Below are 27451 nucleotides of genomic sequence, written 5' to 3' on the forward strand. Positions count from 1 at the left end.
ATGGATGCAACAACTGCCAACACCAAGACCCCAGCCGTGCCTCAGCACCTCAGTGGAACTGAGAAGACACTAATGCAGAAAGCTGAGCTTGCTCAACCTGAGCAGGGGAGCTTCTGGCGTCCAGACTACACCTCCAGCACACTTAACAAGCTACATTCAAGGTAACTGAGATGAAACCCAAAAAGACCTAGCAGGCCTCTGCTTTCAAACTCCAGAGAGCTCATCACCAGATAAGCTGCAGCATGTAATTTCTAGATGAAAGAACCAGAGGCCACAACAAACAAAGCCTCAAGTTTTAAGCACAAGAACTTTGGGACAGAGCTCCCTGTGCGACAGACACAGAGATCTACTTTAAAAGTCAGGAAAGGGGTGATTATCATTAGGAAAAAGCAAAGCAGAAAAGAAAAGACCACAGAATCTTTCTATGGGGACAAGGACCAAAACACAAACACCAAAGAGGTCAATATTGAGACTGTACTCCCATCTGAAACTTCAGAAAGGAATATGACCTGGTTGGAAGCACAAAGAGCCTTCTTGGAAGAGCTCTGGAAGGATTTTGAAACCCAGATCAAAGATAGATGAAAAAGTGGCCAATGATTTTTAAAATATGAAAAAAAGAATTGATTGAAGAGAACATCTCATAAAAAGGAAAATTGTAGAAATGGAAAAGGAAGTACAAAACTTAACTGGTGAAAATAACTCCTGAAAAGAAACAATGGGAGAGATGGAAAAGAAGATGCAACAGCAACTGAAGAAAACAATTTGATAAAAAATAGAATCGGGCAAATAGAAGCTGGTGAATCTATGAGACATCAAGAATCCGTCAAACAGAATCTAAAAAATGAAAAGACAGAAGAACATGTAAACTACATAATTGGAAAAACAACTGACCTGGATAGTAGATCCAGTAGAGAAAATCTAAGGATTATTGGTCTACCAGAAAGCCATGATGAAAAGAAGAGCCTGGACAATATCACACAAGAAATCAAAAAAAAAATTGCCCAGAAGTCCTAGATCCAGAGGGCCAAATAATTATCAAAAGAATCCACCATTCACCTGCTGAAAGGGACCCCAAACTCAAAGAATCAAGGAATATCACTGTCAAATTCCTGAACTGTCAAGTGAAGGAGAAAATACTTCAGGCATCCAGAAAAGAAACAATTCAAATATCGAGGAGCTACAGTCAGGATCACACAGAACCTTGAATCTTTTACATTAAAAGACAGAAAGAATTGAAATACAATATTCTACAAGGCTAAGGAGCTGGGATGATAATCAAGGATTAACTATCCAGCAAAGTTGAGCATAATATTTCAGGCAAGGAGATGGACATTCAACTAAATAAGGAATTTCCAGACCTTCCTGATGAAAAGGCCAGAATTCAATAGAAAAATTGATCTTCAAGCACAGGTCTAGAGGGAGGCATAAAAGGTAAACAGGGGAAAAATTCTTCTTACACAATATGAGCAGAGTTCACATCCCTATAAGGGAAGATGATACTTGCTCATTTTGAGAATTACCTTTGTGTTACGGAATGTAAAAGGGATATACATAGGCAGAGGAAGTGAGTACAAATTAAATGATGTGATGATAACTAACGTGTTTTAAGGGTGCAAAGCTAATGTAATGGGAGATGTGAAAAGGAGGAGGCAGAAAAAAATAAATTCTGTCACAGGAAGAGGCATAAAACTATATTACAATAGAGGGAAAGAGGGGAGGGAGATGATTATTGTTTGAGAGGTACTCTCATTTGATTGGATTCAAGGAGGGTACAGCAAATTCAGTTAAGTATAGAAATACAACTATCTTTATAGGGAATAGGAGGGGAAGGTGGAAAGAAAAGGGAGGGGAACCTACAGAGGAGGGAAGAAGTAGTAAGGAAAAAGGCGATTAAAAGGGAGGGGGGCTGAAAGAAGTGAGGGAAGACTGAGGAAGGCAGTGGTCAAAAATTAAAACTCTTTTGTGGAGAGGAAGGGAGAAGAGAGAACGAAAAGCATAAACAAGGGGTAAAAGGATGGAGGGAAAGACACAGATCGTAATCATAACTGTGAATGTGAATGGGATAAACTCTCCCATAAAACGAAGACGGATAGCAGAATCGATTAAAAACCATAGCCCAACAATATGTTGTTTACATGAAACATATTTGAAAAGGGGAAGTACACATAGAATAAAGGTAAAACGTTGGAGCAGAATTTATTGTGCTTCAGCTGATATAGAAAAACCAGGGTTAGCAATCCTAATCTCAGACAAAGCAAAGCCAGAAATAGTTATAATCAAAAGAGATAAGAAGGAAACCATACCCTGCTAAAAGGTACTGTAAACAATGAAGCAATTTCATTACTAAACTTATATGCTCCAAGTGATACAGCAACCAAATTGTAAGAGGAGAAGTTAAGGGAGTTACAGGAAGAAATAGACAACAAAACTACACTAATATTGGACATCAACCTCGCACTATCTGAACTTGATAAATCTAACCTCAAAATAAGCAAGAAAGAAATTCAGGAGGTGAATAGAACTCTGGATAAGATAGATACGATAGATGTCTGGAGAAAATTGAATGGGGCTAGAAAGAAATATACCTTTTCCTCAGTGGTACATGGCACATATACAAAAATTGACTATGTTCTAGGGCACGAAAACCTCACAATCCAGTGCAATAAGGCAGAGATTGTCGATGCATCCTTCTTGGATCCTAATGCAGTAAAAATTATATGTAATAAAAGGCCATGGAATGATAAACAAAAAATTAATTGGAAACTAAATAATCTAATCCTAAAGAATGATTGGGTTAAACAACAAATTGTAGAAACGATCAACAACTTCATTCAAGAGAATTATACGAAATTTTGTGGAATACTGGAGAAGCAGTTCTTAGGGGAAGTTTTATGTCTTTGAGTGCCTACATGAATAAAATAAAGAAAGAGGATATCAACATATTGGGCACTCAGCTGAAAAAGCTTGAAACAGAACAAATTGAAAATCCCCAAATAAATACCAAATAAGAAATATTGAATACCCAAGGAGTGATTAATAAAAATGAAATTTAGAAAACTATTGAACCAATAAATAAAATTAGGAGTTGGTTTTATGAAATACCAATAAAATTCATAAATATTTGGTCAATATGATATAAAAAAAGAAAGAAAGAAACAAAATTACCTCTATCAAGAAGGAAAAAGGTGAACTCACCTCCGATGAGGAGGAAATTAAAACAATAAAAAAATTACTTTACCAAATGTGTGCCCATAAATTGGAGAATTTTAAAGAGATGGATGTTATTTTAAAAGATACACATTGCCCAGACTAACAGAAGAGGAAGTTGAATGCTTAAATAACCCCACCTCAGAAAAAGAAATTGACCAAACTATCAATGTACTCTCTAGGAAAAAATCCTCAGGGCCAGATGAATTCAAAAGTGAATTCAATCGGACATTTAAAGAACAGTTAATTCCAAAACTATATAACCTATTTGGGAAAACGGAGCCCTCCCAAAATCTTTTTATGATCCAAATATGATTTTGATACTCAAACCAGGAAGACCCAAAACAGAAAAAAATATTATAGACGAATTTCTCTAATGGATACAGATGCAAAAATTTTAAAAAGGATTTTAGCAAAAAGAATATAGCAGCTAATCACGAGAATAATACATTATGCTCAGATTGGATTTATACCAGGAATGCAGGGCTGCTTCAATATCAGGAAAGCTATTAATATTACTGAGCATGTCAACAACAAAGCTAACAGAAACCACATGATTGTCTCAGTAGATGCAGAAAATGCTTTTGACAAAATACACCAAAAATTCCTATTGAAAACACTGGGGAACATGATAAATGGAACATTCCATAAAATAATAAGCAGTAACTCCCTAAAACCTTTAACAAGCATTATATGCAATGAGGATAAGCTAGATGCATTTTCAATAAGATCAGGGGTGAAAGAAGGATGTCCATTATCATCGCTACTGTTCAATATGGTACTAGAAATGCTAACTGTAGCCACAAGAGAGGAAAAAGAAATGGAAGGAATTAGATTAGCCAAAGAAAAAAAACTAAGATTTTACTTTTTGCATATGATATGACACTATACTTAGAGAATCCCAGAGAATCAAGTAAAAATTACTTGAAATATTAAATAACTTTGGCAAAATTTTAAGTTTCAAAATAAACCCACACAAATCTTCTGCACTTCTATATATTACTAACAAAGCCCAATAGCAGAGACAGAAAGAGAAACCCCATTTAAAGTTATGGTAGATACTATAAAATATTTGGGAGTCTACCTGCCAAAACAAGCCCTGGGACTATATGAACACAATTACAAAACATTTTTCACACAAATAAAGTCAGATGTAAGTAAGAGGAAAAACATCAGTTGCTAGCTTGTAGGCTGAGCCAATACAATAAAAATGAAAATTCCACCTATATTATTTTTGTTATTCAGTGCAATGCCAATCAAATTATCAGATAATTAACTTGTAGAGCTAGACAAAATAATATCAAAATTCACTTTAAAAAACGAAAGGTCCAGAACATCAACGGAAGTAATGAAAAGAAATGCTAGGGAAAGTGGCCTACCTCTATCAGATCTCAAATTGTATTATAAAGCAGCAATTTTCAAAACTACTTGATACTGGCTAAGAAACAGAAAGGTAGACCAGTGAAATATGTTAGGTACCCAAGAAACAGCAGTCAATTTATGTAGCAGTCTACTGCTTGATAAACCCTAGGACCACAGCTTCTGGGATAAGAACTCACTGTACGACAAAAATTGCTGGGAAACCTAGATAACAGTATGGCGGAAACTAGACATAAACCAGTGCCTGACACTGCACACAAGAATAAAATTCAAATGGGTACATGATCTAGGTATAAAGACTGATGCTATAAACATATTAGTGAAGTAAAGAATAGTGTACTTATCAGATTTATTGATAAGGGAAAATTTTTTGACTAAACAAGACATAGGAAACATTATGAAATGCAAAATGGGTAATTTTAGTTACATTAAATTGAAAAGTTTTTGCACAAACAAACCCAATGCAACCAAGATTAGGAGGGAAGCAGAAAATTGGGAAAGACTTTTTGCAACTAGTGTCTGTGATAAGGTCTCATTTTTAAAATTTATAGAGAACTGAGTCAAATGTACAAGAATACAAGTCATTTCCCAATTGATAAAATGGTCAAACGATATGAACAGGCAATTTTCAGAGGAAGAAATCAAATCTCCCTATAGTCATATGAAAAAATCCTCTACATCACTATTGATTAGGGAGACGCAAATCAGAACAGCTCTGAGATACCACATCACACCTATCAGATTAGCTAACATGACAAAACAGCACGATGATAAGTTTTGGAGATGTGAGAGAGTTGAAATGCTAGTTCATTGTTAGTGGAGCTGTGAGCTGATCCAGCCATACTGGAGCGCAATTTTGAACTATACCTAAAGGGCTAGAAAATGTGCATACCCTTTGACCCAGCAATACCACTTTCTAGGACTCTATCCCCAAGAGATCATAAAATTGGGTAAAGATCCAACATGTACAAAAATATTTACAACAGAACACTTTGTGGTGGCCAAAAACTGAAAGTCAAGGAGATATCCATCAATTGGGGAATGGCTGAATCAATTGTGGTATATGAATGTAATGGAATACTAATGTGCTGTAAGAAATGATGAACAGGAAGACCAGAGAGGCCTCTAAAGACTTATTTGAACTGATGCTGAGAGAAAGGAGCAGAACAAAGAGAACTTTGTACACAGCAACAAACACAGTGTGTGAGGATTTTTTCTGGCAGACTTAGAACTTTATTGCAATACAAGGACTCAAAAATTCTCGGTAGGCTCTTAAGACATAATACCTTCCACATCCAGAGAAAGAAGTACGAAGTTTGATGTCAGTATACAGCAGATAATTTTCTTTGGTATTATGTTTTGGATTGTGTTATGATTTCTCCCATTTTCATTCTTCTATGCAATATGACTAAGGTCAAATTGTATTTAGTCAGAATGTATGTGTATAAGCTATATAAAATTGTATGCCTTCTCGAGGAGCGATGGGAAAGGGATGGGGGAAGAAGGGGAAGGGAGGGGAAAAATTTAAGGTATTTGAAAGTAATTGTAGAACACTGAAAACAAATAAAATAATAATAAAAAAGAAGAGAATTGTTTAAAAAATACAATTGGTAAGGGGAAGATGATGAATATAGGAGACATCTAGAAAGAATAAACAGTCAAAATGGAAAAACTGAACATGTGAAATAGTACATTGCAAAAAACAAATGACCTTGAAAATAGTTGTAGCAGATATACGTAAGGAGTTGTTGTGCTTTGTCCTTCATTCTTGACGAAGACCATGACATCACGATGATGACATCACTTGCAGCTGACTTTGATTTGAGCACGGGAGAGCTGTGAAAGGCCACCAAACTTACTTTCTACTCCTGATTGCTCTGGTACAGTGGGCTTATATTCATCAGGAAAACTGGAGATGGACTAGGATGCAATGTGAGACCCTGGCCCTTTCAGGCTAAGGTCTTATCTCATTCTCAATTTGAGTGAGATATACCCATTCAGTGATGAGACTTCTTTAAGTAATTACTCAAGTGATCGCCAGACCTACAAGATCTGACCAAGGCCTTTGACACTGTTAGTAGTGAGGACTTATGGAAAATTACGTCAAAATTTGGTTGCCCAGAGAAATTCATCAATATTGTACCTCAATTTCTTGATGGCATGTTTGCCTGGGTTCTGGAGAGTGGACAACGCTCTCGAGTCTTCCCAGACAAAAATGGAAATGAAACAGTACTGCGTGCTTGCTCCCATGCTTATTAGCATGATGGTTTCAGCCATATTGACAAATGTTTTCAGTGAGAATGAACACAAGATCAAGGTCAACTATCGTACTGATGGTAAGTTCTTCAATTTGAAAAGGCCACAACCAAAGACTAAATCTGAGGGAGTGTTGTTATATGATTTTCTGTTTTCAGATAATTGTGCATTCAATACAGCCTCTGAAGCTGAGATGCAACAATGTGTCGATCTCTGCTGTCTGTGCTAATTTTGCCCTTATAACTAACGCCAAGAAAACACAGGTGCTCCATCAGCCACCACCACACCGTTCGTACATGGAATCATTAGTTACAACAAGTTTTGAATGCTGCGGATAAATTCACTTACCTTGGTAGTGTACTTTCCATGGATGTACGTACTGACGTAGTTGATGCACGCATTACCAGAGTTACCTCAGTGTTTGGGAGTTTTCAAAGAAAAGTTTGGAAGAGAAGAGATATTAGACAGACTACTAAACTGAAGGTCTACAGAGCCTTTGTGCTGACCTCATTTTTGTATGGCTGTGAAACATGGATAGTCTACCACCTCCCTACCAGGAAACTAAATCACGTCCATTTGAACTATCTTAGAAATATTCTCAAAATCACCTGGCAGGATAAGGTACCAGATACAAAGGTACTTGCTCTAACTAAACTGCTAAGCATTCATTCAATGCTACAGAGAGTGCAACTCTGATGCACTGGCCACATTGTTCTAATGCAAAATGCACACATGCCAAAAAGATTATTTTAAGGAGAACACACATGAGGCGAGTGATAACATAGTGGTAAGAAAAATGGATAGAAGGACACTCTCAAGGTCTCTATCTAGAACTTTGGATTTCATTGTGTGTCGTGGGAGACATTGGCATAGGACTGTTCAGCAGGGCATGCCCACATCAGAAAAGGTGCTGTGTTCTATGGGAAAAGCAGACTTGAAACAGTACAAAGAAAATGTATCAAATTTGGAGTATCCATCCAAAACGTTTACGTGGACTATCTGTGTCCAATCTGTGGTAGAGCATTCCAAGCTCATGTTGGTCTGATCAGCCACAATCGTACACATTGAAAATTGACTTTGTCATGGTAATGTCATTTTGGTCCTCTTCTAGAGTGAAGGACAACTATCAAATAACTCAACGGATGGTCCCTTTAATAAAAAAAAAAATCAAACTGGGAGGAGAAGACCCTCAGGGTTTCTGGGTAAAAGAGAAACAATTACTATTTAGCTATTGTATTCACTCTGTTCTTGGCGAGTGGGAACTTGTCCAGTCTATGAGCTCCAGAGTGAACTGGGTTTAAGGTTTGATCTTTTAACAAGAAATGTAGCCAGTAAACCCCAAGGAAAAAGGCAGATTTTGACCATGGAGTGTACTTTCCTCTGGGTAGAATACGAGAGGCGAGGCGAGGAGAGGGGTGTTGAGATGAGGAGAGGAGATAAACTGCTACTTACTCACTGGTTGTGATTGTCATTTGTTCTCGAAGAGGACCCTGACATCAGTATTGTGAGGGATGATCTTTGAGTATCTCTCAGGAGTAAAGTCTCCTCAAAGAATTGTTTCTTGTCCTGTTGAAATATTTGCAACAGTTTGACCTTGTAAAAAATGTTGCAAAATATTCTGTTCTTTCCCAGACTTCCCCCCTTGGTTTTCGGCACATAGCAGGCACCTTCCCCATCCCCACATGCCCACCTGTCTTTGTCTCCAGGCAAGTTTGTGAAACTGTCTTTGTTCTCTATTGCTAGAGTAGACTGTTACGAATAGATTGTACCCTCAGGATTTTCACCAATGAGCCTGGAGGAAGGGGGTTAGGGAGGAGAGGATTGTGGTTAGGACCTGCATAGTCTGCTGAGCTGAACACATCTCATCTATCTTGGGTTGGAGCCATCTTTTCGGCCCTCTGACGAAGCCCTTTCTCGATAAAGTCAATAAACGAACTATTCTTTTTGCTAATATCTTTGAGTCTCTGATTCATTGATAAGGATCTCTGTACCCCACATAGGTTTGCGGGCTCTTCCTGGATTGCACCTTCTTTTTGGGGACTCCCCCAACCTAAATTCAGGGGCAGCCGCCACTTCGGACTTTTCTGGTGATCTCTGGCTTTTGGCTGGTTTAAGACTCTCCCCTGAGTAGAGAAACATCGTAAGGGAGATCTCAGAGTAGCAAAATGAAAGTTCTACAGCACAGGTAATCAGAAGACCGCAGCGGCCACCTGTGTGAAAAAAACAATTCAGTCTTGTCAGTTTGTGCACAGACCCAGGTAAGCAGACTGGGAGGTCTTGGAACCAAGTCCGGAACAGCAACCCTCTGGGTGAACATGTTGCCCATAGTCTAAGCAGACAGGTCCTAAGACGTCTGAGGGAACTGAAATTGTGTGAGGGGAAACCCTACGAGCCCATCTAGAATCTTTGAGTAGGTAAAGCGGCCATCTGAGAGGATGGAAAATCAGATTCAAAATCTGATGGAGACAATTTCTTAAATGCGTTGTCTGTATATTTTGTGTTGTTATTTCTGTGTGAATGAAAGTCTGTGTCTCTGTTTCATGTGACACTTTGTAAGGCTGTAAATTTTGCCAGCCAGTCGGTAAGAGCAGAAGGGCTGACGGAGGGACAAGGAGGGTGGGAACTTATCTTTTTCTCTCAGACCAAAGAAAGGCAGACTAACCATCATTTAACCATTTCCTACCTCACCCAAAGGAGAAATTTTTGTGTAATTGGAGACAACAGAAAGGTAATTGAATTCATTCTGGTTGTATACAGAATTGTGAATAGGTGAAATGTATCACTATTAATATAGTGTTGAAGATAGGTTAGAATTTATTAATGTCCGGTGGAAGTAAGTGGAATATTAGCAAAAAAAAAAATCTGAAGCAGACAATTGAGAAGAAGGGCTGAGAGTTTTGAATTTAGGTTTAATTAGACCTTGAAGCTAAATTTGGTACTTTATGTTCAAATTAAGTCAATATATCTGACACCAGACAATGGGTTTAAAGTGGCAAAAATAAATAAATAACAAGAAGTTTTTCTGTTTCATTTTATTTTATTTTATTGCAGACAATGAGGAGAAGAAATGTGGGTTTCTTAGTATGTAAACTGTTAGATATTTAACTCCCTCTAATTTTTAAAGTTTAGGCTAGGACAAAATTGTTAGGCATTTTATTTTTATTTGAAATATAAAGGAGAATAATGATAATTCAAATAAAGGCAGAAAGAGTGTAGAGAAAAAAGGGAGATGGGGGAATAAAGGGCTCATGTGCTTTTAGCCACTCTCTTCCCCATATCATTTCAGAAGAATTGAGTATGTTGAGAAAATGAAAATTTTATTGGAAAACCGAGAGAGAATTATTGTGATTGGTAATGGCTACTATTCAACTAATTATTAAGTTTCCAAGTTCCCTGCTTGGTGGGTAAGTCAAGCTCACCTAGCTAACATTGGTTCAGAATTAATAAGATCTCCTTTACCAAGGGTAAAGACAGTAACTTAAGCACATTTTAAGCTAACATAATTTTAAACTTTTTCAAAAAAAGGAGAAAAATTATTTAGACTGAATTTAAATAAAAAAGTAATGACTTATGAGCTATCGTGTCTTATGATTAAAACGGAAAGGAAAGCTGGATAATCTGGGTAATGAGATTGAGAGATTTGGAAAGATGAATAAAGTTTAATTGGCAATATGGAAGGCAGATAATGTTTGGGGGAAATGGGGGTTATTCAAATCCCTCTTGTCCCTAGATAGTTGTTCTGGACCTTTGTGTCAGTTACAGATGGTATGAGTAGGTGGTGAGGGTGTGAGGATGTATTTTAAGGAGAAAGATAATTCATGTAACTTGACTTGGTAATTAATAGCTCGATCAAATGGGGGATGACTCTATCTGATCAGGTGTGCCCACGTGATGGTAAAGAGAAGAAATTCTGTGCAAGGTTATGTGGAAATGCATTCACCTGAATGGGTTAATTTTTTTTAAGTTTTAAGCAAACTTGAGTAGTTTCAAATTTTTAAGTAAATCTAAAAGTTGTTACATTAAGAATGGCTTTGTTAAAAAGCTGTTATGAATTCTGTGTAAGAGTTTCTGTGTTGTAAAATTCCTATTGAGAAAATGAGAATCCTTGGGAAAAAATACATATACATTTTCATATATGAGTGATTTTCAAGCTATTCCATCTAAGGATGTATTAAGTATGTTAAAAAGTTTATTTACACTACTAAGAATGACGTTTTAACTAAAATGGTTTTTGATATGAATCATGCAGTTACGAAAGTATGTTTGTAAAAGGAAACTTACGGCGAAATGTGAAACGGCCTTGGTTTTTGAAAGTCAAATTTTCTTTTCATCTCTGGTCTTTTCATCAAGAATGCTTGAAAGTCCTCTATTTCACTGAAAGAGGATTTTTCCCCTGAAGTATTATGTTCAGTTTTGCTGGATAGGTGATTCTTGGTTTTAGTCCTAGTTCCTTTGACTTCTGGAATATCATATTCCACGCCCTTCGATCCCTTAATGTAGAAGCTGCTAAATGTTGTGTTATTCTGATTGTATTTCTACAATACTTGAATTGTTTCTTTCTAGCTGCTTGCAATATTTTCTCCTTGACCTGGAAACTCTGGAATTTGGCTACATTTCCCTAGGAGTTTCTCTTTTTGGATTTCTTTTAGGAGGTGATGAATGAATTCTTTCAATATTTATTTTGCCCCCTGATTCTAGAATATCAGGGCAGTTTTCCTTGATAATATCATGAAAGATGATGTTTAGGCTCTTTTTTTTATTATGGCTTTCAGGTAGCCCCATATTTTGAAACTGTCTCTCCTGGATCTATTTTCTATGTCAGTTGTTTTTCCCATGAGATATTTCACATTATCTTCCATTTTTTCATTCTTTTGGTTTTGTTTGGTGATTTCTTGGTTTCTCATAAAGTCATTAGCCTCCATCTGTTCCATTCTAATTTTGAAAGAACTATTTTCTTCAGTGAGCTTTTGAACCTCCTTTTCCATTTGGCTAATTCTGTTTTTTAAATCATTCGTCTCCTCTTTAGCTTTTTGGACTTCTTTTGCCAATTGAGTTAGTCTATTTTTAAAGGTATTATTTTCTTCAGCATTTCCTTGGGTCTCCTTTAGGAAGCTGTTGCGTGGTTTTTCATGATTTTCTTGCATCTCTCTCATTTTTCTTCCCAATTTTTCCTCCACCTCTCTTAATTGATTTTCAAAATTCTTTTTCAGCACTTACATGGCCTCAGACTGTTGCATATTTATTTTGGAGGTTTTGGATGTAGAAGTCATGACTTTTATATGTTCCCTGGATGGTAAACATTGTTCTTCCTCACCTTAAAGGATGGGAGAGAATACCTGTTCACAAAGAAAGTAACCATCTATAGTTTTATTTTTTCCTCTTCTTCGCGCATTTTCCCAACCACTTACTTGACTTTTGGGTCCTTTCTAAATAGTAAGGTATACTCTGGGGACCTGTAATTTCTCAGTTCCTCCAAGGTGGAGCAATTAAGCGAGAGGAGTTTACTGAGATTCACATCAATTTTTCAACTCCCTTGGGGGCTTTAGGCAGGGGGCGGGGCTGCCACTCAAGGTTGGGGTTCAGATCATCTGCTCAGTTGTCCCAGAGGCGTTTCGCTGAAGGCTCCCAAAATGGAACAATGGGCTCTGGCTTCTGTCTGGCTGCTGCATGCCTGTGGCCACCACCACACAGCACTGCCACCTCTCTGCTGCTTCCACCACCACCTGGGCCCAGGGCTAGGGGAGGACTGTGGTCCCTTGTCATGGAAGTAAAAAAGCACTCTCACTGACATTTGACACTGATGGTTTGAGGGATCTGCGAGCCTCTGCTACTGCTGCTGGGGATTGCGTCCTCGAAGCCTGCTCTGGCCCTGCTCATCCAAGAGCTTGTGTGGTCAAGGCTCGATTGGGCTCCACTCTGTGTCCCAGTATGACAGACTTTTTCTGTTGGCCTTCCAAGTCATCATGGGCTGGAAACCTCCTCCTCTCCATCCTTCTGTGGCTTCTGCTGCTCTAGAATTTGTTGAGAGTCATTCTTTACAGGTATTTAATGGACTGTGTGAGAAGAGTTAGAGTATGTGCGTCTTTCTACTCCACCATCTTGGCTCTGCCCATAAACTGTTCTTGAAAGAGGAAGAAATTTATCGTATGAAGAAATGTTTTGTAGAATCTTTTGTATGATTTTTGAAGGGCCAACCTAGAAAATTTATATTTGTAAGCTAATTTATTATAATAACTTCAGGTTTTGGGGGGGGATTGGAAGATAAGGGACATGGTAATGGAGACCTGGAATTTTATGGCTCCTGAAAGCTCTGGGAAAATTTTATGACAAGAAGCCTCTCTGCCTCATCCCCTCTCCTTTTGAAGTCCAATCATTACAGAAGGACTTCTTAAGATCGAGCTGAACTCAGATGGAGTTCCTAAATAAGGAATTTGTTTTGGGGATAAATAATCACTAGTGATTGGTTTTTAGGACAAATATAAGATCTAACATGTAAGTCCTGGTAAAATTTTTGATTACTGAAACCTGTCATCTAATGTACAAACCTCAGGGGACAATTGTATCCTCAGCCTGGGATGGGGTCCTTCTGAGTCAGTTTCCCCATTGTGTTCCTTTGAAAAGGAATGTGTTCCCACTTGACTATTGCTGAGTCGAACTATAAAGTGGAGATGATATCTAATTAAGTCCTTGCTTTTCATCTACATGGCTTGTTTCTATAATCAAAGCAGATAATTTAAAATGCAAGCTCAATGTAAGTAATGGAATCTTGCTGTTTTCAATTAATTGGATAAATAAGTACTCTGCTATGGTCTTCTGAAAGATAAAATCCCTGGGAACGTTCTTTCTGAATATTAAGTGAATAATTAGATAAAGGAAGGGAAAGCAAAGTGTAAATGTGATGTATCATTGCTCCATAGAACAAGATTGGGATTTAAAGTTGACTATAATTGTACGAAACTGCTGACGTTTAGGGCTACTAGTAATTCTCTGGGTCCTGCCCAAATGAATTCAACCCAAGGCTTTTTTCAGCTAAAGAGAATCAACGTTTTTTATCTTATCTACAGAGTGACTGAGGAAGGAGTCTGGGGTTTCCCGGAATGTTCTTGATGTGAGTGATCAGTAGCCTGGAGAATTGGATTGATAGGGCATAGTGATATGCCGCTATGGGACTCTAGAGAGACTATTCAAGTGGAACATGGTGAGGTTTTCCAGGACCCTTTTAAACAAATAGGAGTAAAACTGTTTTGGAGTAAGGGACAAAAGTCCCAACCTGGAAAACAACTTGTATTAAAACAATTGACTGAATTAATTACTGAAACTAAGCCAGAGACATATTTAATTAGTGGGAAAGAGTTTGTGTAGTTTCTTAGAGGCAGGTAACCTCTGGTAATATTTGACATTAATAAAAAATTAAATGCTTCTGTTTTGATTTGAATTTCTTTCATTAACGTAAGTTGAAATTAGTGTTTGAAATTGTCATATGTATAGCAAATTCCTTCAGACTGAGCTAGATTATAAAGGTAAAAAGAAGCTTGGGAAACAGACGCAAATTTAGATCAATAACATGGTTTTAACGGTAAATTTGATTTTGATTGTTATTTAATTAGAACATGTATAGAAAGGCATGCAAGATACTTCAGACTTACTTTGAAAGATGTTCCTCAGTCAATGTGAAATTATAGGCATATCTGAAACTGATTATTGGAGCTTGCTATTTTTAGATTTTATGGGACTATTAACTGACTGTCCTTCTGAGTGCAATCCAGGTGTGGAAAGCAAGAGAGACTATCTGAGCCATTGATCTATGATGCCAGTGAGCCTGTGAGATGCAGGTATGAACTGCAAAAAGGTGATCTCATGAAAAGTTTGGAGAAATGATTGTTCAGCCTGCCCTGAGGTAGGATTTTCCTGACTCAATTTACCCACTGACACCTGGCTGTCTTTAAACCTGTAGGGTATCAGTTGATAATCTTCTCCTTCCTGTCACTGACATGAAAGTAGGGAGATGCTCCCCTGAAATGTCCCTATTCTTAATTGCAATTTCCTATGATCAAAAGTTTTGTAAGCATAATATCAGATTTATTAAATAGTAGATTGTTGATAAGGGAACATCTGAGGTTACGTCTAAAATTAAGCTATTAGGTGTAGGTTTTTAGACTAAGAATGATAAGTTAGGGACCTTTAATTCTTAGTAATATTATGGAGACAATCAGGTCAAGGGTTTGTAAGGTTAGCACGTATAGTCTTTATTTTTGTCTCAGTTGGTTAATGTTAATAGAAGAATGGTTTGTGGTCTATATTGCAAATGCTTTAAAAGAAGCATCACAGGACCATAAGTTGAAATTGTTTTATGATGTGGTAAATACTGTGTTAAAATGATTATTTATTGTATTTATGTAAGTATTGGAACCTGGCATTGACTTCTTAGTGAAATCTCATCTTTCTGATGGGGAAATGAATAGGAAATTAATGTAAAATGTAAAAATTGGGATCTAATGGGAATTTCTTAAGCATGACAATTGGACAAAGTTCCAATTTTGATTTTGCAAGCAGTGAAAGAGTATAAAGCACAGGAAGGGTAATCTAAAGTTGTATCAAGTTCAGGTTTGTAGAAGAGTGGACATCTGGATTTTTACAAGAAGACAAAAGGAAGAAGATGGAGAGATGCTGTGCTGAAGACAGCTTGAAGGAGCACCCAGACCAGAAAACTGCACTAGATGATCTTCCTCACCACACAGCTGTATGAGATGGAACTTCTGAATGGACAATTCATTTATATGCCTATGTGTTTTGATTCTCCGTATTTGTACTTATAAAAAGGGACTGCCCCCTTGTACTTTGTCAATGCATCAGTCAACTTTGCTCACTTTCCATTTTGATATAAATGGGAGATACATGAAGGGAAGAATTTTTAAGGGAAAGAATGTGAGGAGGTATTTATTGGATTTAGGCGTGGAAGCAGAAATTGTAATAAAGAAAAAAAGAAAAGGGGGAGTTTGTGGGAAGCTAAATCTCTTCATCAGCTGTATGAAAATAGATGACAATGAAAAGAGAGTAAAAGAAATCACTAGGAATATTAGGAAATTGGCCCATGTTCAGTTTCAAACTTGGACATCACCATTCAACACTTTTTGCTGGTCCTGATTTGGAGGATGTTGGTGGAAACAAATTCTACTGTTCGTGATAATTGCTATTAGTGGCATAATAATATTGCTTCCTGTGTGCCTCCCCATCCTGATGCAACTAATTACACGAACTGTTCAAGACTCCCAGTCTAAAATGATCAGATATAAGGAAAGGCAGAGGGGTACATGGACTGATGGTTTTCAAAAGTCAGGGGTGAACCCTGGTCGACGCCAGAGATCGAAATGAGCCTGAGGGCAGAGAAGACAATTTGATGGAAGAAGCATGTAAAGAATGGTGTGAGGAGTCTTCAAAGAGTAAAAGGTAAGAGGAAGGATTATGAGAGATGATCTCTGAGGACCTCTCATGAGTGAAGCCTCACAGAGTTAATTGCTTCTTGTCTTGTTGCAACATTTGAAATAGGTTGACCTTGTAAAGGAATATTTCAACATAGTCTGTACTTTCCCAGACTTCTCCCCCACCTTGTTTTTAGACACATAGCAGGGAGGAATAACACCTCCCTCCTCCAACTTCCCACCTGTCCTTGTCTCCAGGTAAGTGTGTGAAACTGTCTTTGTTCTCTGTTGCTGTGATAGATTGCCACAAAGAGATTGGAATCTCAGGACTTACACCAATGAGCCCTGAAGAAGGGCGTTAGAGAGGAGGGGATTGTGGTTAGGGCCTACATAATCTGCTGTGCTAAACACATCTACTGTCTTTTGGTTGGCGCCATTTTATGAGTGCTCTGAGGGAACACTTTCTCGAGAAAGTCAATAAACGAACTATTCTTTTTGCTAATATCTCTGAGTCACTGATTCACTGATGAGGGTCTTTGTACCTCACACAAGATGATGACATGTTTTCAGTTGATTTTGATTTTAGTGTGGGAGGCCTACACAAGGTCATCAACATCACTTTCTTCTCCAGAGCAATATGCATCCAGTGACCTGATATTCATCAGGAAGAATGGAGATAGCCCAGGATGTAATGTAAGACTCTGGCCCTTTCAGGCTAAAGTCTTATCACATTCTCACTTTGAATGAGATACATCCCCTTCAATGAATAGTCTTCTTTAAGTAGGTTCTCAAGGGATGGCCCCTTTATTTAAAAAAATTAAACTGGGAGCAGAAGACCCAGAAGAACATACTGGTTTTCAAAAAGGAAGAGAAAATAGAGACCAAATGGGGAACACTCACTGGATTATGAAGAAAGAAAAAGAATTCCAGAAAATAAAATCTACTTTTGTTTTATTTTCTACACTTAAGACTTTGACTGTATGAACCTCAACAAAATATAACAAGTCTTCAAAGAGATAAGAGTAGCATACCATCTTACTTTTCTCATGAAGAACCTGGATGTGAGCCAAGAAGAAACAGTTAATAGCAAACATGGAACAACTGATAGGTTTAAGATTGGGAAAGGAGCATGACAAGGCTGTTATCTTATTTATTTGACTTATATGGAGAGTACATTTGCAACATGCCAGGCTGGATGGACCAAAATCTGGAATTGAGGTTACCTTAAGAAATATAAACTATCTCGGATAAGCAAATGATACTACTCCGAGGGCAGTGAATAAAAATGAGGAAATATCTTGATGAAGGTGAAAGGATAGTGGAAAAGCTGTCTTGAAGCTTAACAGAAAAAAGACTAAGATCTTGACAACTAGGCTGATCTCTTCCTGACAAAGAGAGGATGAAACAGTTTGGAAGCAGTGTCACATTTTATATTGGGCTCAATTATCACTACAGAAACTGATTGACACTATGAAATTAAAAGACACTTCTTGAAAGAAAGAGAAGCAAACCAGGACAAAATACTAAAAAGCAGAATCATTGTCTTGACAACAAATGTCTACTTAGCCAAAGCTACCTTGTTGTTTTTTTTTTCTTTTCCTATAAGGAAAGTTTCTATAAGGAAAGCTAGGTGTCACAGAATCAACATCTTAGAACTGTGGTGCAGGAGAAGACTTCTGAAAGTACGTTGAATAGCAAGGAGAACAAATCAGACAAATGCTTAAATTAACTCAGACTCTTCACTGGGAGATCAAATATGAAGCTTAAGGTGACATATCTTGGCATTAAAATAATAACACAGCACTCATTGGAAAAAGGCGATGATGTTGGAAATGATTGAAGCCCAAAGGAAAAATAATCAGAAAGGGTCAGACAGGAGATTGGACAGGCTTTGAGGTATCGTGGGTGACAGAAGCTCCTAGAGTACTCTGGTTCACAAAATGTATGGGTTCACAAAATGTCAAACATAATTGAATTACTGAACAACAGTTGAGTAAAAGTTACAAATAAAAATTGATGTACAAAAAAGATACTTGAAAGTTCTGTTTTTCATTAAAATCCATTTTTTCCTATGAAAGATTAAATTCAGTTTTTCTGAGTATATTATCTTTGGTTGTAACTCTAGCTTCTTTACCTTCTATAATATCATGTTCCAATCACTCCATTACTTTTACCTGTAACAGAGTAGGCACATGAAAAATGATTGATATTATTGACAGTGTACTCTCAGATGTATAGATATAGACAGTTGAAGTTTTAGCTTTAAATACATGCAATAATTATGGATAAAATATTTGTTTTGTTTACATTTGAATAAAAACAGCAGGAAAATGCTATATGTTTGCTATGGTCTAAGAATTGCGCTAATCACTGGGAGTCAAACCGCAACAACAACAAATTGCAGCCCTTGCTCTCAAGTTCACATTCTAAATGAGAAAAGTAACTCATGGAGTAGATGGCAAGGCATAGGGTACGATGTCATCAGCAGGTTAGATGTCCATGTACAGGAATCTTAAATGTATAGAATTAGTGAGGGAGATGAGTGTCGGAAGATGTTACAATGCAGTGGAAAAATACATGGCCGTATGATGATTCATAAACTTTTTTATGCATTTTTCCTACATTGTTTCCTTTGCCTTACCGACTGACACCCCAAGAGACTCTTGGGGTTCAATTCGAATTCACTACTACCCCAATTAATTAAATCATGATTAATAAATTAAATATTGACTCTCTTTAGTAGGGTAGAAGGCAGAAAAGTGATGTAAGAGGCAGGTAGAGATTCATATGCACATAATAGCTACATGTGTATGGCACCTCAGCATTTATAAAGTGTTAAATACATTCATTCTTTTATCCACAAAATAATTATGTCTTATAGGTGCTGTTCTATTTAAAACAAAGATAAATGAGGCTGAGAGATCTTAAGGGACTCTCCTAGGATCACATAGCTCCAAGGCTTTTACATATACATATATGTACATATGCATTCTCTATTACATTACTATTCATGTGTCAGGGGGGATTAGAAAGATTACTATCTCTGGAGTTAGAGAAGTGGAAGATAATAACTCTTATATCTTAGCAGTAGAGAGTAGTGATAAATATATTTAGTAATATATGTATGTGTAAGTAAGTTAATATATTTATATAGAAATATATAGAGTATATATGTAAACATGCATATATAGTAATAAATATAATCATATTATATTTTCATAAAAATAATGTATTTATTATAAAATAAAATTATTATCAAATAAAAATACTTATTACATAATAAATATGACAAACACACACACACACACACACACACACACACATATATATATATATATATATATATATATATATGCAAATATAATAAAAGTAGTACTCCGTGTTTCTAATGTTTTCTGAGTCACTACATTTTGATGGTTGGAAAAGGTCAAAGAACAGAGTTCCCCTATAATTTAAATCTCTTTAAAAAAATTTTTTTTTTAAATTTTGAAATTAAAAAAAATTGTTTAAATCTCTCCTGGAACAAGAAAAGACTTCATAACATTTAAAAGTAACTAGAGCAAAAAAACAAAATCCACCAGTCAACAATAAGAAAGCCATTTAATTTAATAGCCATGAATCCACTAAAATGAGCAATAATAACTACAAATGTTGTTTTCCTCTGACCATTCAGCCTAATATGTTCTGGGGGAATGAGAACAAACGTTAAGGTCTCTATTCCAGGTGGCTTCTGCACTTGCTGGTCACCTTGCCATTGCTGTCTTGATCAGAATGCTTCACCAATCTTTGATACATAAACTGGACTGAACTTTACAACAGGATTTCAGACCAGAGCATTGTCTTGTTAATTTTCTAGAAATTTCATAAATAGAAATAGACTTCATTTATTTATTCAAATAGAGGGGCTTTCATACTCGGATAATTTGAAAACATAATAGTCATAAAATTTACACTATCTTTTATGTAGTGCTTTGTTTTTGAAAATATCATATGTACGTATTATCATTTTTCATCACTACAACCCAGCAAAGTAGGTGCTTGGAAAGATAAGTGTGTTGCCCAAGATTACACAGTTAAGTAAGGATCTAAGGTAGGATATGAACTCAGGTAATCTCTAAAATGAAATGACTGGACCAAGTGGTCTGAGGTCAGTTCAACTCTAGACTTATGATATATTATTCTTTGGTGCACCTTTTTTTGAGATTCAGTTTCCTCATCTGTAAAATGAAAATAACAATAAAATCCTTGCTATCTCCCACTCAGGAGAGTTATGTGAAATCAAAATGATGATAGCAATAATTATTAAGTACTAGGTTAACCTTAAAAAAGTCATAAATGTGAGCAATTATTATCTTTAACGCATTGCACACAGTAAGTGCTTAATAAATGTGTTTTAAATTAAATTAAATTATTTAATTAGATATTACAAGGTTTAAGGAGCAATGGTTCATAATCAGTAGAAAGACTGTTAACCTTCACTACCACTCCTCTCACCACTCCTCTCTCTTCCATGAAATCTCTGATGCGCATCTTCATCTCCAACAGAAAAAGTCAATATGAATTGGAATTTCTTTTCAGACATCAATCCAATTTGAGGGAGTACTATAGAATTACAAGGTAAAAGATGTTCCCAACTGCACTTTTCACCTTGATTTTAGTCACTGCATCATTCAAAGAGGAGAAGACAAATGTGTTTTCCCTTTTGGAGTAACTGTTTCACAAATTGGTCAAGTATTCATACAAAGGACTAAAGATGCAGTGGAGGCTTCCTATCTTAGGTCCCAAATGTCACTAAATAAAAATGACTTCCCTCTGCCAGAGTCCAGTGAAGAGCATATAATCTTTGTTTTGTAAGGTAATTTTAAGAATTTTTACGAGATTGTATTTCAAGACACAGGTATTAGAGGACAATGATAAAAAGGGATACACAAGTGTGAGTTCTAGAGGTTTGCGAATAATGTTTTCTGTCTGAAGCCTGATAATTGCGACTGAGAGAAACTGATGACAGAACAGAGATTGTGTTTGTACCTGAAGAATCAGAATTTAGCTGCTCTGAATAAGGAGTGAATATAACTTCTTACTTCATCTTTAGTAGGATCTCTTGAAACCATTTTGATTAAGAAATGTTAAATATTTTAATTACTTTTACATATATGTCCTGGTTTCTTCCAAAAGATTTTTAGAAAACATGTTCTAATGTGTCACATTTTCCAAAAAAACTTATATGTGACACATTTTGTTCATATAAAAGATAAGAACAGATTGCTTATTTCCCCTATTCATGCCTTTTCTGTAAGCCATTCACATCCCCAATCTCTCTCTCTGTCTCTGTCTCTCTCTGTCTCTCTGTGTCTCTGTCTCTGTCTCTTTCTGTCTCTCTCTCTCTCTCTGTCTCTCTTCTCTCTCTCTCTCTCTCTCTCTCTCTCTCTCTCTCTCTCTCTCTCTCTCTCTCTCTCTCACACACACACACACACACACACACACACACATACATGCAAACTCACCCCTTTCTGAACTTCTTTGCTGATTACTATATGGTTGCCTCTGTCTCTCACCCCAAATAATCTGTCTCTAAACATAAACAGACTCAAATTTAAATGCTAGGACTCAATGACAATCTCTTCTCTCATTGTGTGGATTGCACTTTTTCTCATATGTACTTTTTTCTCATTTTTTTCCTTTGCTTGAATGTTAAAGGTCCATTCATGTGTACACCTTCATATCCTTACCTGTCAGAATTGAGACAAATTAGGACTAGAACCACACACATTATTAGAATTATCATAATGAGCACTAATAAAATATTGGGAAAACAGTGATGAACTGTTAGAGAAACTTCAATATGAGTTATCTGAAAAAGATGGGGAAAATAGAGAATAAAGGATGAACAAACTGACATCATAATTCTTGAAGTGGACACTCAGATTTGTTGATGTGACTTGTGTGTCATTGTAGAGAGAATTTTCAGTGAGAAAACTCTGAGACTAGTACCATATCCATGAAGAAACCAAGTCTTCTTGTCAAAAAATATTAGGCATCTTAGAAATATTTGTTAAATGCATTGAATAGTAAGAGTTCAATAAAAAGTGCACAAAGCTTAACATGAATGATCTCATTACTATCCTCCCCCACTTCTTTAACTGAACAAATTGAGGCTCAGAAGACTTCTTTGAATTTTCCATTTTCATAGAGCCAATGAGTGGCAGAAGGAGAATTTTCTAACTGAGACCAGCTCTTTACCCAATATAAAGCATGATCACTTACCATATGCATAGTACATATTTAAGAAATCTTTATGAAATTTAGCTGACATTACCTGAGATTTATTCAGCACTTGCACAAAGCTAAACATGAACAATCACTTTTAAGACTGACAATAAACTATATTGGAATAGTCTACATGCATTTGCTCAAACCAAGTCCTCTGCGCCCCCTACGTTATTATTTTGAAGACACCAGTATCTTTGCTAGGTTGCCTAGGATGTTATCCTTAACTTTCTACTCTCCTTTATCCATCCATGTCCATTCAGTTGAAAAGTTCTGCTGATTACACCTTTACTCCATCTCTGCCCTACACTCATTTCTATTCTCCGAAATTGCCATCACTTTGGTACAAGTGCTCAGCATTTTTGTCCTGGACTCTGGCAACTTGCTTTCTACTTGTTCTCTTTGATTCAAGACACTTGGAAATCCAGTCCGTCTTTCAATAGGTTGTCAAATTGCTATTCCTAAAGGGAATTCCTGATCTTGTCACCTTCAACTCTCACCCAATAACCTAGAGTTTCTCCTTATCACCTCAAACACCAAATATAAAATTATCTTCTAGGTTTTTAAAGTCATTATAACCTCACTCATGCCTATCTTTCATGTCTTTTCATACCTCACTTCCATATATTTACTCAAAGGCAGATGAGTGGCACAGAAGACCACGTGCTAGATTTTGAGTTACGAAGACTAGAGTTCAAATTTAACTTCATACACTTACACGTTGTATAACCTTGGGCAAATCAAATAATTTCTGCCTGCCGCAGTTATTTCATAAGTAAAATTAGCATAATACTAACAAATATTTACCAACATGATTATGAGAATAAAAGAATAATTTTGCAAACCTTAAAATATTATATAAAGTTATTATTATTGTTGTTACTCTGTGATCCAATATAACTGCCCTCATACTCTTCTTCAGACAAGCCTCTGGGCAATTTTGCTGTTATCTGCCAATGCCTGGAATTTTCTACCATTTCTTCTCTATCTCTTGGCTTCCCAGACTTCCATCAAGTCTCAGTTAAAACCCTACATTCTCCAAAGAAACCTTTTCAAATTCATTTTAATGTGTGTACCTTCCTTCTCATAATCATCTCCAATATAACACACACATACACACACACAAACACACACACACGTACATGTACAGTCAAACCCATATGTACATATATATGTGTGATATTTATATATTAGTTTAGATAATATATGAATATTTTGGTACAACAGTATGATATATAAGATATATAACATATAAGACATTATAATATAAGATGTATATGATATAAGATATATAATAATATATCTTACATAGTATTATGTAATCAATAGTAATATTGTACAGCACATCTATAAAATATTTCAATAATATAATATCAATAGTATGAATGTGTGTGTGTATATGTGTGTGTGTGTGTGTGTGTGTGTGTGTGTATGATTGGGGATACAAAGAAAAGCACAAGAAAAGCACAAAACTGTCCAAGGTCCAGGAACTCGAACTCTAATTGGTAATACAACAATGTACAATATATTTATATATATATATATATCTGTGTGTGTGATTGCATGTACGCATGCATGCATGCATACAAAAATATGTATATATGTATAATTTATATATGCGTATGTTTATGTGCATAAATATGTATATATGCATATATAACTGATATAATCAGTAATGTTTGTAGAATTGATCAAGGTAACAGCTAAGAAATCTCTGAAGAAGACTGTTACATCAGATATTCTATAATCCATGTCTAGCACCTTATTCAACACATGACATTTAAATTGACTTAGTCTCCTTATTTTGAAGATGGAATCATCAGACCATCGGACTAAAATAGCAATAATCCTGAACTGTATCAATGTTTTAGATGGGACACTTTTGAAACTGTAATCTTTCTTCTTCAACGGATTGTTACAATTAGAATCATCACTATTACTATTATTACTGAAAAGAAATTGTAGATATATCCCAGATTTACTTTCAAAAGACCTTAATTTAGAAAGTCGAGAGGGAAATCATTCAATCTCCATGAGCTTCAGTTTCCTAAGCTGTTAAAAAAATGCCCTTTGAAGTACACAATTCATGAGGTTTTTACAAAAAGCTTAAAGCACAATTCAAAGGGAATTTTGAAAATATCTTCTGTTCTTCCTCCCTCTTTTGAGAATCCTTGTCTGGACAACGTAAAATTCAATATCTTTATTTGGTATTCAGTGTAAAGACAGTAACTGTTTTTCTCCATCTTGCAGATGAGAAACATTCTGAAAGTACTATGCCCATCAGCTTTACAGAAGAGTACACAACTCTATTTCTCTTTCACAACTCTACTTCTATTTCTCTGGATTCATTTTCAAAAGAAGAGCGGAGGGAACAAAAAAACCAGGGACGCTGGAGGGGAATTACTCCATACCAACTGAGTACATCCTCTTGGGAATAACTGGTTCTCCCGAGTTAAAAGTGGCCCTTTTTGTTCTCCCTCTCACCATCTATTTGGTTATTCTTATAGCAAACATTGGGATGATCATCTTAATCAGGATAGACCCACAACTCCATTTGGCCGTGTATTTCTTTCTTAGCCACATGACGTTCTGCGATCTCTGCTACTCCACAGCCATTGATTCCAATATGCTGGAGGACTTCTATGCCAAAGACAAATCTATTTCCTTCATTGGTTGTGCTCTGCAATTCTATTTCTTCTGGTCCTTTGCAGATTCTGAATATCTACTCTTAGTAGTAATGGCTTTTGATCGCTCCATGGCAATAAGCAACCTTTGCTTTATACAGTAAATATGTCCAGCCGGGGTTGCTACCTATTGATGGTTGGTGTCTACATGGTGAGGTGATGGGTTCTCTGTTCCGTACTGCTTTAACCTTTGGATTGAGTTTCGGTAGGTCCAAAGAGATTAGCCATTTCTTTTATGATATCCCTCCTCTTCTATCAATCTCTTGTTCTGATATCTAAGTCAATGAGCTGATGCCCCTCACTATCTTTGACTTCGCTGAAATCCTCACCGTTTCAGGAGTCCTTATGTCTTACTGTTATATAATCTTATCTGTATTGAAGATCCACTCCAATGAGGGCAGGTACAAAGCCTTTTCAACTTGTATCTAGCTCTTAACCACTGTTGCTATCTTCCAGGGTACTTTCCTTTTTATGTACTTCAGGCCAACTTCTTTCTGTTCACTAGACAAAAACAAAATGACTTCCTTGTTTTATACTCTTGTCACACCCATGTTAAACTTCTTGATTAACAGTTTGAGAAAGAAAGATGTGAAGGAGGTCTTGGGAAAGCTGAGAAAAAAATATATTTTTAAATTGATCCTTTTACTTCACTGCCTTGGAGACTATGAGGTCTCTTGAAAGTTTTGTGTAACATACACATGATCACAGAATTTCAGTGAGGCAAAGTGACCTCAGAGTTTGCGTCTTCCAATATCTACCCAAAGAAGGAATTCATTCTACAACAAATCTCTCAATTGCCTGTATATGCAAATATTTCTTAAAGGGTGAATTTTTCCAGAGGAATATAAATGGGAAAAGACAATGCATATAATCAAGTGTCAGGGAAGCAAATTATGATTTCTATATTGCTTTTTTCCTCTGTGATTGATCTATGCGATAGTGACAAATTTATCAAGAGAAAATATTTTGCTTTATCCCATATCTCATAGGATGACATATCCTATGGAAGATAATGTTATAGAAGATAAAATGCTGGATGTAGAAATAAGAAGACATGTATTCAAAAGCCATCACTGACACTAGCTATATGACTAAGGAAAGACATTTATCCTTTCTAAGTACCAGTTTCCTTAAGTATAAAATGGTCACAACTATGCCTATATTATTCGTGTCATAGAGCTACTGTTTTGACCAGATCTGTGATTTCATTTATGTAAAAAGATACAGTTAAGGAATTATTCCCTCCGCCAATTCCGATGAGAAGTTCTAACCCATCCAGGGTAAGATAGTCATTTATGTTTTGAAGATGGAATTGAACATGTCACTTAGAGATCAATTCTGTAATCAATTTTCAATTAGTTGTAATACTCCGATTCCAACATGTTTGTATTTGCAAGCAATAAGCTTCATATAGATCCTCATTGTTAAATTATTTACCATAGATAACATGGGACCTTTCACAACATATTGCTTTTAGTAATTGTAAACCAGAAGTGCTGTGTGGGAAATAATATTGTTCTTATAATTTCTAGTCATGTAAAACCTCTCCTACCTTAACGTTTCTAAATCAAATATATTTGGGTAGCTTACATACATTTTTTTACTTGTAAGATGTACACACACCTTCACCATCGCTCTGTTGCAGAATTAATGGCTAACAATTCTTACATTAGGCTAATATGTCTGTTCCTCATTTATGATGAAGAAAGTTACAATTGGTTATTTTGTAAGACAAATTTTTTCCTGAGTGTAAGAATTAGTTCTACTGGATTTCTGAGGATATTACAACCCATCCAAGTTTGTGTATTCATGTAAAAAAGAAAATATAGAATTGAGATTCTATATGAGAGAAGATAGATGAGAGAGAGAGAGAGAAAGAAAGAAAGAAAGAAAGAAAGAAAGAAAGAAAGAAAGAAAGAAAGAACGAAAATGAGAGGAGCAAGGTTTTGTGGGTACAAGTTTGATTTAAAATGATATTTGAGTAAATGTACCATTTTCTTTTCCTTGATGAGTTTGGAGACTATAGGTATGGAACATTATACCATCATTTAATCATTGTACTGATTGCTTTTGCTAAGTTATATTTATTGCTGTAATTTCTCTCTTTTTTAACACACTGATATAAGGAGTGAATCTCTGAGGAGAGGAGAGAGGAAGGTTTTATCTGGAATTGAAAGTGATAGCAATATAAGATATCACATTTAAATTAAAAAGAAAACATATTTTAATTTCAATTAT

General features: G+C 36.1%; 1 pseudogene; it reads left to right on the forward strand.

Annotated features, from left to right (window-relative positions):
* On the forward strand, positions 1-25891 carry LOC140516871 (olfactory receptor 5W2-like; annotated as a pseudogene).
* Positions 25892-27451: the final 1560 nt, after the last annotated feature.

This window comes from Notamacropus eugenii, chromosome Y (genome assembly GCF_028372415.1).
Source record: "Notamacropus eugenii isolate mMacEug1 chromosome Y, mMacEug1.pri_v2, whole genome shotgun sequence".
NCBI classification, from domain to species: domain Eukaryota; kingdom Metazoa; phylum Chordata; class Mammalia; order Diprotodontia; family Macropodidae; genus Notamacropus; species Notamacropus eugenii.